This window comes from Protopterus annectens, chromosome 7.part0, assembly GCF_019279795.1.
Source record: "Protopterus annectens isolate FY-2018-M chromosome 7.part0, PAN1.0, whole genome shotgun sequence".
Lineage (NCBI taxonomy): Eukaryota > Metazoa > Chordata > Ceratodontiformes > Protopteridae > Protopterus > Protopterus annectens.
The window spans coordinates 475,936,060-475,954,404 of record NC_056739.1 but is presented as its reverse complement, the minus strand read 5'-3'; the positions used below and the strand labels follow the sequence as shown (position 1 = coordinate 475,954,404).

General features: G+C 41.5%; 1 protein-coding gene across 1 annotated transcript in view; it reads left to right on the top strand.

Annotated features, from left to right (window-relative positions):
- The window catches only part of LOC122805993 (extracellular calcium-sensing receptor-like), a 193,064-nt gene that overhangs the window by 47,310 nt on the left and 127,409 nt on the right, over positions 1-18,345 (top strand). The gene's annotated exons all lie outside the window — the stretch shown is intronic.

Below are 18,345 nucleotides of genomic sequence, written 5' to 3'. Positions count from 1 at the left end.
AATGACTGGGTTAACTTCTAAAGTCTTTCTGAACCTTATCATTTCTTATATCTCATCCTCTCATATATTCCTATCCCTGAATGTTCCTCTTTTCTAACTTTGTTCTTCATATGCATTAGGGTAGCACAAAGTATGTTTATATATTTATCTTTTCCTCTCCATTCTTTTCCTGTCAGACGTAGAACCTTCCTTTGCTGAATCTGCTGCCCTCCAATTTAACAACAATGGTCAGCTTTGCTGCTGTCATAGTCTTTGAACATATGAATTTCTCCAAATTCTTTCCTCTCTGATTCATATATGTCTCACACCCTGAGAATAACTGGGATAATACCATAGACAGTTTGAGGGAACTCAGGTATGGAATAAAGTATTTAGGAGACGTCTCTGTCCATTATTAGTATGGGGGCAGTACTGGGATACATTTTGTGTTTCCCATCCATAGACCTAAGTTGTACTTGAATATGGATGAACTTTGTTTTATGCGGATGGGGAGTCTGTTCCTTTGCAGCAGTATCCTCTGCAAGATATACCTTCCCCTCCAAACCATTCTGTTGATGTTGCTTAGATCCCTAGGTAGAGCATTTCTGATGCCATTTGACTTGTTGATGTGGAGTAAATCCGTCACTAATGGGTCAGAAGATGCCTTGTGTCCAAGACACAGGACACTCTTAGTAGTCCACAGGTTACAGAGTATAATGATATGGCTTTGAGTCATAGGTTCATAGGTTAGTACTAAGCTAACTGCCCTTGCGAGCCATTTTAAGCTTAGCCAATTATCCCTTGTGAGACTCAAACCCTGCACCTTGTGTTTGTAAGGCAAACACCTTAACAATTAGGCAACCCTCCCAACCAGTCCATATAGGACATGTTGTTTAGCTCTTGTATCTTTTTAGTATGGTATCTTTGTGGGTGTTCCAGTTGTTGCATGTGTCTGGTCAGATACATGCCAACCAAAGGGGTGCATTATATTCATTATTGGCATAATGAAGGTTAAGAAAAGGGGGGAAATGACATCCCTATATCTACACACAATCCTTTTGTTTACAAGTTGTGTGATATAGGGCATCCTTACAACAATGGAAGTATGTTGTCAAAATTAGGTCACTGTCTATATGACTTCCCAAATCTTGAACAAATGGATCAACTCTTAGGGGTGTATTGCCAATATGGTAGTTCCTTGGGATAGATGACCAGGGTAGATGACTCCAAAATGATACAATAATGTACTTTTTGGCATTTAGTTTCAGTCCATAATTTTGGCACCAGTTACGTATTTCGGACAAACCTTCCTGCAGGATGGCAAAGTCATATGGGGATTCAGTAGCTGCTCCTAGCTTACAGTCATCTGCAAATTTAGTCAGCCAGAGCCATTTGGTATTTGTCTTTTACTTCAGAATAGTAAATGCCAAACATGACAGATCACAGCACAGAACCCTGGGGGATGCCACTAGTAATTGGTCTCTTTGTGCAGGTTAGTTTCCCCTATTGAAATCATCTGCATCCTACCTGTGAGCCAGATGGCAATCCAGCTGGTGACACAGGGGTTTATCCCGATTTTATTTAGCTTTTCTACTATGCCTGAGTGTGGAATTTGTCAAAATTTTTGGCCAGGCCAAGGTATGCCATGTGTACTATTTTGCTTTATCGATTGCTTTGGTGGCTTTTTAAAAAAAAAAAAAATCTACCAGTTTGAGTAAGCATGACCTGTCCTTGACAGGCCTAGTGTTTGTAGGTTCCCTATGTCCTGACTGATTTATTCCATGATAAGTCTTCCCATGGCTGTATATATGAGGCTGGTAAGACTTATGGGTGTGTAATTGCCTGGATCTGTGGAAGACCTAGCCATTGTTCATCACTGAGTTTCTTCAAATTGCTGTGTTTAAATGGATTTGTAAGTGTTCATGTTCCTACCAGTTAAGTCCTATTTCAACCTCCCCTCTACTGTCCACTATTTGAAACAAACAAATAAACAATACATACATTTGTTTATTTCTTTGTTTACTGGGGGAGTTTGATGGGGTAATACCCATTTTCAGCATAGGCCCGGGGAGGAAAGCTCTATTTCCTTACATTGCATTATACTAAGTTTCAGTCAAACATAAGTAGTTATATTTCCATTTATATACAAACAGAAGTCATATTTCTAAGCAAAAAAACAAAATGCAGGTGGTGTAATTAAACTGTCCTTCTCCACAAACTGTCAACAATATCCAAAAAAGAAGAAGAAGGTACCAGACCACATGGCAGAGAGCAATAATGTGATGTTGAAACTGGATTACAGGCCTGAAACGAATGATGGCACCTACAATAATCATAGAAGCTTGATGGCGGTCATTGAAACTAAAGAGAATCCATTACTAAATCTTCCACCTATGGTTACACCCATTCACCAAGACACTGACTGAGTATGATGCTGTTACTCTCCAAAGGGATATGTATAAACTAGAAAATGACATCCGTAAGCTCATTAGGCTACGTTTACAGAGATTTCATTTGGAAGCATGTATTAAGTTGGGCATTATGCCTCATGGACTTAGGGTACTCAATATGCCAACTTATGGTAACACTTATAAAGAATTACAAACTGGACACAAAGCTCTCTCAACCCAAGACTGGAACTGACAGTCAAGAGGAGAAGGGAAATACTTGCAACACACCACCAGTTTCACATAGATTTATTAAACCAACACCAGCAAATAACACACATAAATACATAACATACTCGGAGGCTCTAAATAAAAATCTGCAAAAGCAACAGAGACCTCCAAAGCAGACATCCAGGTAACCTCCGCACCCCATCACAAACCATGAAACACATACTTCACATAAACAGTGTACCACGCAATCACAGCCCTTAAGGCAAAATAACATACCCAACACACTAGTAATAGGTGACTCTATAGTCAGGCACACTGATGTCCCGTCCCACTAACTAGCCTGGACAAGGAGAATGTTAGTTAGCTGCCTGTCGGGTGCCAGGATCTGCCACATAACACAAGCACTCAGGTCGCTCCAGAACAAGTACAAATACGGCTCTGTCATTATCCATATTGGTGTGAATGATCTGAGATGTACCACCCAGGACTACATAAAAAGAGACATGGAAGAGCCCTCTGATCACATAGCCCAGGCTGGTATGACCCTGACCCTGAGTAGCATCCTGCCCTCACCAAGAATTATGCCACAGTATAAAGAAAAATGATCAATTTCAACAATTGGCTAAGTTTCTGGTGTCATTCAAAGGGTATCCAATATCTGTCTGCCTGGGATGACATGCTCGACAAGCCATGTTGCTTCACAAGAAATGGCTTGCACCTGTCACCCTTAGGCTTTTGAATACTGGCCAAGGCTTTTGCCACCCCCCATAGTGCCTTTTTTAGGCAAGGCTCAAAAGACAATCCCACCACTGTAAATAGCACAAGTAACCAAAAACTGAGGGTAATGCTACTCAACATCAGAAGTCTAAACCTCAAAATGCATGCACTTGAGGCACTCCTCAGTATGGAGAACATCGATATCTGTGCAGTAACAGAAACCTGGTTTAAGGCTCCAGAGAGCACCCCAGCACTACCAGGCTGTAACTCATACCATACTTTTTGGCCACAGAACCTGGACCAAAACACAAAAGGCGGGGGTGTATCCATATTCATCAAGGATACCCATACCTCCAGGTAAGTGGCACAGCACGATGTCTCAGAGATCATCCATGTGCAACTAACAATGGGAAAAACTGCAATTCAAATTGTAGCTTGCTACAGATCACCCACCATGACCCAGACCCCCATTCCACATTTCTGGAGACACTGGAAAATATGAAAGTTCTGCCAAACACCCTAATATTGGGTGATTTCAATTACCCAAACATTAACTGGGAGAACTACTCAAGTACTAACTCCCTTGCCCAATGCTTCCTAGAATTTATAAACTTGAACACCCTGGATCAACTGATCAACACCCCCACCAGAGGTGACAACATATTGGACCTGGTCATCACCAACATGGGAAACCGGTGTTCCACACCGGAGGTCAACCCCTCGTTGGTTAGATCAGACCATACACTAATCACTCTGGATATCCACATTCCTCTTCCACCCCCAATCAAGGAAACCACCATGAAAAAATTTTCAAAAGCAAACTTCACATTACTTAAGACCGAGGTGGAAAGGTTCACAGCCCCCATGCCAAAGGACAATGCTGTCCAAGCTGCTGAATCCCTTACAAAGGCACTCTATGAGCACCTGTAAGAATGCATGGATCATGCTATCCCAAGCAAAACCAAGACTCACTCCTCCAAGAAAAGGAAACCAGTCTGGTGGACCCCAGCCATAAACAAGCTATACAATAGAAGGAGGAAACTAGTACAGAAAAGAGTAAAATCCCAAGAAGGAAAGACATCCCTGGTCAGTATCAGCAAGAAACTACGATCCCTCATAAAATCATTCAAGGCTAGCTTCGAAAGAAAAATTGCCAAAGACTCCAAAGATAACCACAAAGCGTTCTTCAGCTATGTCAAGAACCTAAGTGGAAACTCTCATATCTGCTGTGAGTTAGTGCAGAATGGCACAAAATACACTGAACTGACTGATATTGCCAACATTCTGGCAGACAGGTTTAGTGCAAACTTCACCCCCCTCTCACCCCCTAAAGGGCCCATAACCATACCAGAAGAATGCACAGCCCCAGCAATCACTGACACACAGGCTAAAATAGCCCTATCCAAAGCCGAAAACACAGCTTCAATGGGACCAGATGGTGTCCCAGGCTATGTCTTACACAAGCTCCAAAATGAATTAACCCCTCACTGAAGCACACTGTTCAAACTCAGCCTCTCTACAGGCTACATACCCATAGAGTGGCACACAGCAACAGTTATTCCACTCCACAAAGGTGGAGCCACAATGGACTCCAGGAACTATCACCCTATAAGCCTGACTAGCCTAGTCTACAAGGCTATGGAGCGCATCATCATGGAACTCATTAACAGAGACATTGGGAAACTCCAAACATTGGATCCTACCCAGTTTGGCTTTGTTAAGGGGCAGATCATGCCTCCTAAACCTGGTGGACTTCTTTGAGACAGTTACCAAGGCTTTAGATGAGGGAAAGGAGGTCCACACAGCCTACCTAGACCTTGCAAGGGATTTCAACACCATTCCACATTCTGGTATTATAGACAAGCTCATCAGCCTGAGCATAAACCCCTATGTCAGAAGATGGGTTGCTAGTTGGCTCATGGATAGAACCCACACGGTGAAAGTTGCAGACTCTAGGACCAACTCTAAACCGGTTACAAATGGCATCCCCCAGGGCTCAGTCCTGGGACCCCTCCTGTTTGGTATATACTTCTCAGAGGCACAGGCAAGGACAGGAGGACTTTGGCTGACCAAGTTTGCAGACTACTGCAAACTGGGGGCCATAATTGACTCTCTGGCTGATACAGACATCCTCCAGAAGGGTCTCACTGAGACGGATACCTGGTGTCAAAATCATGGCCTCAAGCTAAATGCCAAAAAGTGCATAGTCATCCCCTTTGGACAAAACAAAGTACCCATGAACTACCACATATGTGGTAGTCCCCTAAAAACAGAAAATGTAATAAGGGATCTGGGGACCCCTTAGATAGTAATCCCTCCTTTGATAATCATATTGCCAGGGTGGTTAGAAACTCCTATGTGGCCCACCTAATCACAAAAGGGTTCACATCTAGAACAAAAGAGGTTATTGTGCCGCTCTACTCATCACTCATCAGACCCATCATAGAGTACATTGCCCCAATTGGGATATACCTTACAAGACACCTGCAACAGCTGGAAAGACCATAGAAGTACCTCACCAAGAGGATTACTGGCCTCAAACAGATGCCCTATGCAGCCCGACCGAAGAAACTACAGCTGTACTCGGTTGCATACCACTTACTCAGAGGTGATCTCTGCCTGACATACAAGGCCATGTCCAACCCAAAATTGATGGATATGCTCCACCTAAAAAAAAAAACAAATCCCTGAGAGCCACACGTTCTATGGATCTAAACCTAACCACAACAATAACTAGGACGTGCTGGAGGGATAGATTCATGTCCCAGAGACCCCCTATGCTTTGGAACAGGATTCCAATCTACATTAGGCAGAGCCCCTCACTAACACTCCAATAAAAACCTTGATGAGTGGATGGGAAACAGAAAATTTATCCCGGGGATCACTGCAGTGGCTCTGCTGAACAGAGGCACAGGGAACTAATCTAAGGGGGTGGTGAAAGCCAACACATTCTGGCTAGGCTTATAGATTCCCTCGGGCATATAGCCTAGTACTTACCTATGAAGTACTTCAGTGGCAGCAAATTAACCTTGAAACAAGTAAAAAGTACATGTGTTTACTGACTTCTTTAAACCGCAAGAACAAATTTTAGCTTCTAACATCAGAAAATGAGAAAAAATATAACAAGCTGAAAAATCTCGAAATCCTAGACAATGAAGACTCCCGTGTATGATGCACTCTATTTTATTGCAGCAACAACCAAAAGGAATAAGTGCTTTCAGCCAGCTTAACTGGCCTTCATCAGATTCATCTGAGATAACTGTCAGTTGTACGTATATACATATATGATACAGCCACAGGAAATAAGCTTAATCAATTAAAGCAATTGAGTACAATTAAAACAATTGAAAACTGTTAAAAACTGTTTTAGATGTATTTAAATGTTAAAATAAATAAAAGAATAATATTTGTAACCCCTGTGTATTAAACGTATATGTATATATGTTCATAAATATAATAAACGCTAAAATTTCAAATACAACATACAATCAATTTACTTTCAGTACAAATCAATAATACTCAGGTTGGATGAAATAAATAAGTAAAATAAACATAAAATACACTCATCATCTTGTTTTGGCTGTTCCCGTTAGAGGTCGCCAAAGCAGATGACCTGTTTCCATTTCTTCCTGTCCTCTGCATCTTGCTCTGTCACACAACCACCTGCATGTCCTCTCTCACCACATCCATAAACCTTATCTTAGGCCTTCCTCTTTTCCTGTTACCTGGTAGCTTCATCCTTAGTATCTTTTTCCCAATATACTCAGCATCCCTCCTCAGAACATGTCCAAACCAATGTAATCTTGCCTCTCTGGCTTTGTCTCCAAATCTTCCAACCTGGGCTGACCCTCTAATATACTTATTCCTAATCCTGTCAACCCTCATCACACCCAGTGCAAATCTTAACATCTTTATCTCTGCCACATCCAGCTCAACCTCCTGCCTTTTTGTCAATGCCACTGTCTCCAACCCATATAACATAGCTGGTCTCACTGCCCTCTTGTAGACTTTCCCTTTCACTCTTACAGGTAGTCGTCTGTCACAAATCACTCCTGACACTCTTCTCCACCCACCCCATCCTGCCTGTACTCTCTTCACGTCTCTTCCACCCACTCCATCCTGCCTGTACTCTCTTCACCTCTCTTCCACACTCACTGTTACTCTGAACTATTGACCCTAAGTAATTAAACTCATCCACCTTCGCCACCTCTACTCCTTGCATCCTCACCATTCTTCTATCCTCCCTCTCATTCACACACATATATTCTGTCTTAGTCTGGCTGACCTTCATTCCTCTTCTCTCTAGAGCATATCTCCATCTCTCCAAGGTCTCCTCCACCTGTTCCCTATTCTCACTACAGATCACAATGTCATCTGCAAACATCATAGTCCATGGGGACTCCTGTCTGATCTCGTCTGTCAACCTGTCCATCACCATTGCAAATAAGAAAGGGCTCAGAGCTGATCCTTGATGTAACCTCACCTCCACCTTAAACACATCCATCACTCCCACTGCAGACCTCACTGCTGTCACACTACCCTCATACATATCCTGTACCACTCTTACATACTTTTCTGACACTCCTGACTTCCTCATACAATACCACAACTCCTCTCTAGGCGCCCTGTCATATGCTTTCTCTAAGTCTACAAAAACACAATGCAACTCCTTCTGACATTCTCTGTACTTCTCCATCAACACTCTCAGAGCAAACATCACATCTGTAGTGCTCTTTCCCGGCATGAAACCATACTGCTGATCACTAATCATCATGTCCCTTCTTAACCTAGCTTCCACTACTCTTAATCATAACTTCATGCTGTGACTGATCAGTTTAATCCCTCTTAGTTACTACAGCTCGGCACATCACCCTTATTCTTAAAAATCGGTGCCAAAACACTTTCTCCATTCCTCAGGCATCCTCTCACTTTCTAAGATTTCATTAAACAATTTGGTTAAAAACTTCCACTGCCATTTCACCTAAACACTTCCATGCTTCCACAGGTATGTCGTCTGGACCAACAGCCTTTCCATTCTTCATTCTCTTCATAGCTACCCTTACTTCCTTCTTGCTAATCCATTGTACTTCATGATTCACTATCCCTACATCATCCAACCTTCTCTCCCTCTCACTCTCTTCATTCATCAACCCCTCAAAATACTCTTTCCATCTCCTCAACACACTCTCCTCACTTGTGAGTATGTTTCCCTCATTATCCTTTATCACCTTTACCTGCTGCGCATCTTTCCTAGCATGGCCCCTCTGTCTAGCCAATTGGTACAGGTCCTTTTCTCCCTCCCTAGTTTCCAAAAACTTTCATACAACTCTTCATATGCCTTATCCTTAGCCTTCGCCACCTCTCTCTTTGCCATGCATCTCATCTCCTTATACTCCTGTCTACTTTCTTCATCTCTCTGACAATCCCACTTCTTCTTTGCCAACTTCTTTGCCTGCATACTCTTCTGTACTTCCTCATTCCACCACCATGTCTCCTTGTCGTCCTTCCTCTGTCCCGATGTGATACCAAGCACCTTTCTAGCCGTCTCCCTTACTAGCTCTGCTGTAGTTACCCAGCTATTTGGTAACTCTTCACTGCCACCCAGTGCCTGTCTTAACTCATCCCTGAACTCCACCTCACAATTACCCTTTATCAATTTCCACCATTTGATCCTTGTTGCTGCCATCACACTCCTCCTCCTCTTCTTGATCACCAATGTCATCCTACAAACCACCATCCTATGCTGCCTAACTGCACTTTCTCTTGTCACCACTTTCCAGTTTCCAATCTCCTTCAAACTGGCCCTCCTACATAAGATATAATCCACCTATGTGCATCTTCCTCCACTTTTGTATGTCAGCCTATGCTCCTCCCTCTTGTTAAAATATGCATTCACCACAGCCATGTCCATCCTTTTCACAAAATACACTACCATCTCACCTTCTGCATTCCTTTGTTTAACACCATACCTACACATCACTTCCTCATCCCCTCTGTTCCCTTCACCAACATGCCCATTTATACATACATAAAATACACTACAACCCATAAAATAATTCATATTCTTGCTTTTAAAATAGGTTTCAATGATATACAACCATTTATTTTAGGGGGATTGGATGCATTTAATTTAATTTTCCATATAACTTCCTTTTCTTCCAATATAAGTTTTTCATCACCACCCCTAGGATTAAAGTGTATTTTTTCAAGTATGGCAAAATGAAAAGTGCGGTTGGAATTATTAGATTGTATGTGTCTAAACAAGGCATTCTTAGTATTTTCTTTTTTATTATTGTATATATGTTCATTAATTCTATTTTTTAAATGCCTATCCGTCTTCCCAACATAATATGCTGGGCAGGCCATACACTTGGCCAAATAAACCACGCTTTTAGTATTACAATTCCCTGTCTGGAAATCAATTTTATTTTTACATAAATTATTCAAGGTAATACTGTTACCCTCATATATGTAAATACACTGGTTACAAGCATCACATTTTGATGTTCCTTTGAGCACTTTCTTACTCCTATCACTTTTATAATTTTCCAGTTGGAATTTTATGTTCCTACCAGTTCTGTAAACAAACTTAGGCTGATAACCTACACTATTATATACTTCAGTATTACTTCTAAGAACATTCCAGTTTCTTTTTATAAAGTTTTTCACAATAGGTGCTTGTGTATTATACTTTAAAATCATAGCTCGTGAGAATTCAGTATTGTTCTCATTATTTCTTTTATCCATTTATTTAGAAGCTACTCCTAACAAAGGTTTGTATAATGTTCCCCAGTGCAATAAGACATATCCAATAGTCTTCTACTAGTTTAACAGGGTATCCTCTTTCTAAAAACAATCTACCAATAAAATTGAGTTCTTGTACAACATCTTGTTGATTAGATGTCATCCTAGCTGCCCTAATACATTGCCCTTTTAAAATACTTTTTTTCTGTAAAAAAAGGCTGGCAGCTTTGATACTCTTAAGTAGGAATTACTAAAAGTGGGCTTACGGTATATGTTTGATTTGAATCCTGATGGCGTATGAGAAATGTAAATGTCCAAATATGGCAACCTAGTTTCACTGAATGAATGTGTAAATTTAAAATAAGAACATATACTATTTAAATATCCAACAAAATTATGAATAACTTCCTTTTCCCCATTCCATAAAATAAATACTTTTGGGGGGATTTGTTTGAGCATGTCAACAGAATACCTCCCACTGACCAATGTCACTTTCACATCTAACTTCTCTAGTGCACACTGTAGAGTGCATTCTTTTCAATCTTACCTTTAAGCATCCCTGTGACTAGCACTTTCTCTAATACCTGCTGGAAAGCACTAGGAAGCCTTAAACTCATACAAACACTGAACTCTCCTTGTTAATAAGGAGAAATTAATAGTAGGCACTAAGCCTATAATTGCAAAGTACCTTGCTAAGGAAACAGCTCCTGTACTTTACAAAGAAAAAAAAAAAGCCCCAAACCAGACATGTCCAAGGGTCAGCTTCCGGTGATTTATCCTGTCCACCTGGTGAATCTGGGCATACTGGGGCAATGCAGCAATTGCCTCATGTACACAGACAACCCTCTCCTCCTACCACCCAACTCTACAACCTGTGAGAGATGCACTTACATAGCCAAAATGGAAGCAAAGCTCTCTCCACCCAAGATTGTGCTAAACAGTCAAGAGGAGAAGGTTAACACCCACACTACATCTCAAGCAACACATAGCCCTTCTAAACAACACTAAATCCACATATGCCAAGGCCCTTAACTGTAACCTGCCCAAGCAAGAAAGACCTCTGAAGCTGAAACGCAAACAAACACCAATCACAACCAATGTGTCACATAGTTCACAACACCAGTGTGCCACCCAGCAACAGCCCGTAAGGCAAGACAATGTATCTAACACTTTAGTCATAGGTGACTCTATAGTCCGGCACACTGATGTCCCTCTCACCAGGTTGAATAAGGAGAAAATTACAGTCAGTTGCCTGTCGGGTGCCAGGATCCGCCACATAACGCATGCACTCAAGTCACTCCACAACAAGTACAAATATGACTCTGTCATTGTCCATGTTGGAGTGAATGACTTGAGACGTACCTCCCTGGACTACATGAAAAGAGACATGGAAGAGCTCTCGGATCATGTGGCCCAGGCAAGTATGACCCTAGCCCTGAGTAGCATCCTGCCTTCGCCCAGAATGATACCACAATATAAGGATAAAATGATTGACTTCAACAATTGGCTAAGCTTATGGTGTCATTCAAAGGGGATCCAGTATCTGTCTGCCTGGGATGACATGATTGACAGACCACGATGCTTTGCCAGAGATGGTCTGCAACTGTCGCCCCTGGGATTCAGGTTACTGGCTAAGGCTCTTGCCACCCCTATAGTGCCTTTTTTAGGCAAACTTCAAAGGACAAAACCACCACCGTAACAGGTACAAGCTTGCAAAATCTGAAGGTAATGCTACTCAATTCTAGAAGTCTAAACCTCAAAATGCACTCTCTCGAGGCACTCCTAAAAATGGAGAACATCGATATCTGTGCAGTAACTGAGACCTGGTTCAAGGCTCCAGAGAGCACCCCTGCAATACCAGGCTACAACTCTTACCACACTTTTCGGCCACCAAACCAGGACCGAAACACTAAAGGTGGAGGAGTGTCAATATTCACCAAGGATATTCACACCACCAGGCTAGTTGGCCAACACAATGTGTCTGAAATTCTCCAAGTGCAACTAACAGTAGGTAAGACTGCAATCCAAATTGTAGCTTGCTACAGATCCGCCACCATACCCCAAGATTCTCACTACACCTTTTTAAACATACTGGAAAATATTAAGATAGAACCAAACACCCTAATACTGGGTGATTTTAACTACCCTGCCATTAACTGGGAAAACTACTCATGTCCCAACACCTTTGCTAAGCGATTCTTGGAATTCATAAATTCCAATGCCCTGGATCAACTAATCCATAGTCCCACCAGGGGCTCCAATATCCTAGACCTGGTCATTACCAACATGGCAAATCAATGCTCCATACCTATGGTCACCTCCTCGTTAGTCAGGTCTGACCATAAGCTAATCACCCTTAACATCCACATCCCACCACGCCCCCAGTAAAGAAACCACCATAAAAACTTCTCCAAAGCCAACTTCATGCTACTCAAGTCAGAAGTGACAAACTTCATGACACCCATGCAGACGGGAACTGAAAGTTCAACTGCTGAATCCTACACTAAGGCACTGTACGAGCACATCCACTCATGCATGAATCGTGCCATCCCAAATAGAACCAAAATGCTCTCATCCAAAAAAAGGAAGCCAATCTGGTGGTCCCCTGCCATAAACAAACTTTACAACAAAAGAAAGAAACTTTTGCAGAAAAGAGGAAAATCCCAGGATGCAAAAAACTCCCTTACTAGTCTCAGTAAGAAACTGAGATGCCTCATAAAATTCTCCAAAGCTAGTTATGAAAATAAAATTGCCAAAGATTCCAAAGACAACCACAAAGCATTCTATAACTATGTCAAGAATCTAAATGGCAATGCTCAGATCTGCTCTGAGCTAAAACAGAATGGCAATAAATATACTGATTCAAAGGATATTGCCAATATCCTGGCAGATCGATTCAGTGCCAACTTCACCCCCCCCCTCACTCCCTAAATGGCCCATCTCAATACCGGAAGATTGCCAAATTCCAGTAATAACGGCCACACAGGTACAAAACGCACTCTCTAAAGCCAAGAATACAGCATCCATGGGACCAGATGACATCCCGGGCTGTGTACTACATGAACTACAATATGAACTGGCACCTCACCTAAGTGTCGTGTTTAATCATAGCCTCACCTCAGGTTTCGTGCCCACTGAGTGGCGCAGAGCTACAGTTATCCCAATCCACAAAGGGGGATCCACCTTGGATCCCGGAAACTACCGTCCCATCAGTCTGACAAGCCTTATCTGCAAGGCCATGGAGCGTATTATCATGGAACTTATAAACAAAGACATTGGCAACCTTCAAACACTGGACCCCACCCAGTTTGGGTGTGTGAAGGGCCGATCTTGTCTCCTGAACCTGATTGACTTCTTTGAATCAGTCTCCAGAGCCATAGACAAGGGTAAGGTGGTCCACACAGCCTATCTAGACCTTGCCAAGGCCTTTGACACCATCCCCCACTCTGGAATCATAGATAAACTTACTAAGTTGAGTATTAATCCCTATGTCACCCAATGGGTTGCTAAATGGCTTACTGATAGAACCCACACTGTAAAAGTAGCCGACTCCAAATCCAGCTCCAGACAAGTGACAAGTGGAGTACCTCAGGGTTCAGTCCTGGGGCCGCTCTTGTTTGGCATCTACTTCTCTGAAGTACAGGCCAACACTAAGGGACTCTGGCTAACAAAGTTTGTAGATGACTGCAAACTGGGAGCCATTATTGAATCCCCAAATGATGTGGATACTCTACAAAAGGGCCTTACAGAAACAGATGCTTGGTGCCAGAGCCATGGGCTCAAGCTCAATGCCAAGAAATGTATTGTTATCCCCTTTGGGAAAAAACATGTATCCATGAATTACCATATAGGTGGCAGTACACTAAACACAGAAAGTGTGATAAGAGACTTAGGGACACAGCTGGACAGTGGTCTCACCTTCGATAACCACATCGCCACAACAGTCAGGAAATCCTTCTATGTGGCACACCTCATCACGAAGGGCTTTTCATCCAGAAAAAAGGAGGTCATTGTCCCACTGTACTCATCCCTCATTAGACCCATTATAGAATACAACGCCCCATTTGGTATGTACCTCTCAAGACATCTGCAACAACTGGAAAGGCCTCAGAAATACCTCACTAAAAGAATCACAGGCCTAAAGCAGATGCCCTACGCTGACCGCCATAAAAAACTCCAGCTATACTCTGTCGCATATCGTCTACTCAGAGGCGATCTCTGCTTAACATACAAGGCCATGTCAAACCCAGAGCTGTTGGACATGCTACACTTAAAGAAATCCCAATCCCTCAGAGCTACACGCTCCAGGGATCTAAACCTTGTCATCACAATAAACAAAACATGCTGGAGGGATAGGTTCCTGACCCAGAGACTCCCCAGACTCTGGAATAGATTGCCCATACATGTCAAGCAGAGTGCCTCTTTGGACCTCTTTAAGAGGAACCTTGACGATTGGATGAGAGAAAGGAAATTCACCCCAGGGATCACGTCAGTCGCCCTGCTAGACAGGGGTCCAGGAAAGTAAATATTGTGGGAAGAAATAGCCAGGGAATTGTTATGGCTAGGCTTGTATAGGCCTTAGGGTTGATAGCCTAGTACCAACCTATGAACCTATGAACCTATGAACCTATGAACCATGGATGTGAAGTCCTTTTTTACTATGATCCCTAATGATTTGGGTCTTGAGTATCTGAGGCAATACTTAGTGGAAGATGCTACTTATGAACCAAGAATAATAGATTTTTTGTGTTTCCTGGTGAAGATCATATTGGAGAACAATATTTTTATATTTGAAGAAAGAATGTACAGGCAGTTGGATGGTGTAGCTATGGGCAATTCATGTGCCAATAGCTACACCAACCTGGTCATGGCCAAATGGGAAAAGGACATCATCTTAAGAAAGGTCAATGTGGTATTTTATCGAAGATTTGTAGATGACCTCTTCCTTTTGTGAGAAGGGGGCACCGAGGCATTAGAGTCTTTTCTTGTTAATATGAACAACAGTACAACATTTTTGGGATTTATGGCTAGTAAATCTTCCATTTCTATTGATTTCTTAGATGTGAGAGATTTGAAAACTGAGGATGGGAGCTTCCAAACTGAGGTCTTTAGGAAAGAATGTCATAGAAATACCTATGTTCACAGGAGTATGCACCCCTCCCATGTATTCACTAATATCATGAAGCGACAAACCCTGAGAGTTTCAAGACTGACATGGATAATCAGAAAATGGAAAGAGAGATGGAACATCTGAAAAAGAATTTTGTCAGTAGGGGATATAGCAGACGGGAAGTCAAGTCAATAGTGGAGGGAACTAAACATTCAAGAAATAAAGAGGCAAGACCATTTTTATCTGAACAGCAGACTGAGATTCCACATAAAATAGGACCGAAAGGATTCATGAGAATCCCAGTTACATATGCAAGTAACATTAAGTTACTACAGAATATCTTCAGAAGGAATTGTAATATATCATGTGCTTATGAACAGGTAAGGGCACTGGTGGGAGACTATCCCCACTATGCATATAAAAATAAAAAATCATTAAAGAGTATTATGTGGTCCTAGAAATAAAAAAAGTAGCATCAACCCAGAACATGGCATTGAATATGGCACATTTCTCTGTAATAGGTGTAATTACTGTCATACTGTTGATAGCAGTGGGAATTTTGTTCAACCGGACACTAGGAATGAACTTAGTTTTAGGCTTAAAGCAGATTGTAACGCTACTAATATTGTGTATCTGGCTTATTTGTGTTATCTGCCAATCATTTTATGTGGGTATGACTACTCGCAGATTCAGAGATCACATAAGAGACCAGGGTCTATATTAGAACACCGAACATTCAAAATGTCGAGTGTTCTAATATCGAACCCTAGCAATCGAAAATTCAAAGCATCGAACATTCGAAACAGCAAATTTTTTCCTAGAGAAAAAGTTTGCTGTTCCAAAACACATACACACAACACAAGCACGCCAAACAAACAGCAATCCGCACACATACACCTAAACTCTTACACCTAACCCTACACTAAACTATACATACACCACTAGCTATCCACTTACCTTAACCCAAACCCTAACCCCTAAGGTCCATCACAATCGCATAGTCACCTCACCCCCGCCCTAACCCTAACTCACCTACCCTGCCCTAATCCTCACGTCCCCACAATCGCACACTTACCTGACCCCCGCCCTAACCCTAACTCATCTACCCCGCCTTAACCCTCACATCCACACAATCGCACACTTACCTGAACCCGACCCATAACTTTCCACCAGAGCACTGAAAATACAGAAGCAACAGAAATGGACAACCGAATTCTTTCCCTAGGAAAAAATTTGGTTTTCTGTTTCTTTGATATTTTCAGTGTTCGCTGAATATGGGTCGATATTAGAACACTCGGCATTTTAAATGTTTGGTGTGCTAATATAGTCCCAGAGAACATCTTTACGATATATCTAGACAAGCAGAAATGAATTCCCTTGCAAAACATGTGATGGAAATGGGAACACAACATACATTTAAGTTTTTGGTGATAAAGTATATATAGGTAATGGGGGGTTGCCATTAGAAATATAGTGGAAACTAAGGAATTAGAGTGGATTATAAGGATGAGGGCCGCTATGGGCAGGGGATTAAATGATAAAATCTCTATTCAGCCTGTTTTATCCTATAGATCACATAGAATGTGACCAATCTGTTATAAATATTAAAGTGTTTATTTAAATTGTTAAGGCCGCACATATGTGTTTTTTGTTACATGTATACAGCTTTTTATATATAACTCAGTTATATAAATGTTAATATCAGTGTACATATATTTTTAGAATGAGTATTTTTAAATGTGTTAGCAACAGTGCTATTGCTTTAAATATAACTATATGCTTAATTGGAAATGCTTGTGCATTGGCTGTAATTAGTTTAAAATAGTGGCAGTTGGAAGAATGTATTGTCTGATGAAGCAGCTTTGATGCTGTGAAAGCGCTAACCTGGTTTTATCTTCTGTGAAATAAATTTTATGATCGATTTGGCTGTGGTCTGGTACCTTCTTCTTTTTTGGCTATAGTAGTCACATTTCTATTTACATTTACACACAAACAGTAGATACATTCATACATATATATTCAAAGATTTTACAAAGGTGGAAGTTACTAAAGAGAAACCACACATGCAACTTAGTAGATTGTACAGGCAGCAGTTATGTATAAAAACTGTTTTGTCATTTCAGTAAGAGGTTGAGAATAGTATGTTTAAGGAGAGTATTTGGATAGTATTGTACAGTGAAAAAGTTTTAATCCTGTCATGAGAATGTACAGGACCAGGACTGGTTAAGATGCTGTTTAAGCAGTGGTTTAAAACATCTGAGTTTGTCGGAGAGTGTTATTTGTATGAATACTATTCCAGAGTTTAGCAATGTAGTGGGAGTAGAGCGAGCCTTCTGCAACATTATTTGACTTATTTGTAAGTAATAAGAATTTGTTACTAGAACAGAGGTCCCTTGCTGAACAGTAGGGAAGTAATAAGTTTTGTAGTGCAGGGCATTTTTCTGGATGCTGAATGAGTTTGTGTGCTATAGTCAATTGTGAATATGTTAGACAGTTGTGCAGTTCAAGCCAGTTTAATTGCTTTACGCTAAGACAATGGTGGGTCCTATGAGGGAGACTGGTACAAATTTAGCTATTTTACTCTCGCAGGAGGCAAGTTTCTTTCTTTGAGTATTGTTTATGTTTGTTAGGATAGGAGCAGCATATAAGACAGTCAGCAGTAAGAAGGTGGTGGATAGAGTTTTTCATGCAGTATCTATAAGGAATTTATTGATCCTATAAAGGTAGCCTAGTTTCTGGTGTGTAGATTTAAGGGTGTACAGTTAGAGCTACATCCAGTACTAGGTGACATAGGCAGTCACATAGGGCCCCATGGCTGGTGGCCCATTCTGGCCAGAAGGCTTCAGTATAAAAAAAATAATACTAATAATAATAATTCTTTAACACTATGGTAGTGGCATCTTCTGCATTCTCCTTTAAGGAGAACCACACATGAGTCGCATGCCAACGCGGATGTAAAAACATTCTGCACTCGAGAGTGGAACTTAAATTAGCTATTCCAAGAAGGTGTGTGTGTGTGTGTGTGTGTGTGTGTGTGTGTGTGTGTGTGTGTGTGTGTGTGTGTGTGTGTGTGTGTGTTTGTGTTTTGTTGCTGTATGAGAGAGAAGGTGTGTTTGTGTGTGCATGTTGCTGTGTGAGGATTAGGGGTGTGTGTGCATACCTGTCAACCTCTAAGTG